This window comes from Palaemon carinicauda, chromosome 36 (assembly GCF_036898095.1).
Source record: "Palaemon carinicauda isolate YSFRI2023 chromosome 36, ASM3689809v2, whole genome shotgun sequence".
Classification (NCBI taxonomy): domain Eukaryota; kingdom Metazoa; phylum Arthropoda; class Malacostraca; order Decapoda; family Palaemonidae; genus Palaemon; species Palaemon carinicauda.
Genome location: NC_090760.1, coordinates 53,705,275 through 53,706,876, shown reverse-complemented (window position 1 = coordinate 53,706,876; position 1,602 = coordinate 53,705,275).

Below are 1,602 nucleotides of genomic sequence, written 5' to 3'. Positions count from 1 at the left end.
AGTAGAATATTCACTCTGATAAGCGTTCAGAAGTGGGTATTATCGGCGAAATTAGCACAGTTAGTGAAGGAGAGAGATGATGAAGTCGCGACCGTCTCATCTAAAGAAGCAAGATATTGAGCAAATGGATCTTCAATTAGGATTAAATTGTGATAAATAGCTTTTTTTTGGTTTATTATTATCCAAAAAGGAACATAAACTTCATAATAATCATGATTTATGAATATTGTCTTTGTAAAAATACAAAGAATAACTTCTAACGCCTGTATCTCAGAACCATTCCTATTGACCTTCAAATTCTATCTTCTCCCTAAGTTTTAAAGATAGAGCATTGAAATTTGGTTTTAAACTTAGAAAGACATTATCAAATAAAAAAGAATAAGCCTTTTTTTATTTTTGTTTCATGTCTGTTTTTTCATTTTTCCCTTGTTTTTTATGGTTTATTTTTTTACTATAATAAAACACTCATATACAGAAAGAAAAATTACTAAAAAAAAAAAATATAGAACCTCTTCATTTGATTGGAGGTCTACATTAGGTCTATAAATGGTAGTAATCCCAGGCCTTAATATTAATCATCAAGGTAGGAGATAGAATTTTAAAAACACTAATTTTCAGGATAAATCGCCCAGGTGACACTAAACTAAAGGTCGGAGGCTCAAATCCTGTGCAGTTTGAAGATATCCTTAGTCACCTTATGTAGTGATATGAATGTGAATGTCTTGTCCTTAAAAAAACGGCTTAAGCCAGCCGTCACCCTCAACGATGGAGTGTACAAACAATATTTACATAGCAGATGCATGAACCTCTTTGTTTCCAGAATCCACTGCAAAATACCCTTATTTCCGGCACCTTTGGTATTTTGCTCTTTATATGTTGAATATATTTTGAATCAATGTGCAATCTGGCAAATTTCTACCAAATTAAAGACATATAGTTGTTGGTGAAAATAGGGTAATTGTCTCGATTATCAGTAGTAGTTCTTATGCTTATTTCCGTAAATGGGAAAAATTAAAGTTAAATAAATTGAGTCGTCAATTGAATAGAAAATCCCAAAGAAAGATCAGTTAGGAAAAAATCAGGAAATTAATGTTTATAAATAATAATAACTATCAAATTGTATTCTAAATTCCAGAACTATTTTATCTTACAAGCAAAAAATAAATTCCGTGATCACCAAAACATATAATGAAAGAGAAAAAAAAATTACTCGTTTTGGATGGATAATTAAGAATTAAAGGACAACATGAAAAGCATGAATATTAGAGAAAATACAACGCATACTCATTATGTCACTACCACTAGAGACTAATGGAGTCATTTAACTGGCTAGGCAGTACGACATTGGCTCCTTCTTTCCTGGTTACGGTTCTTTCTCTTGGCCTACACATACACTGAATAGTGTGCCCTATTCTTCACAGATTCTCCTTTGTCATCATACACCTGACAACACTTAGATTACTAAAAAAATATTCTTCACCCATGGGGTTAAATACTGCACTTCAATTGTTCATTGGTTCCTTTCCTCTTGGTAAGGCTAGAAGAGACTCTTCAGCTATGGTCATAGCTCTTCTAGGAGAAGGACACTCCAAAATCAAACTA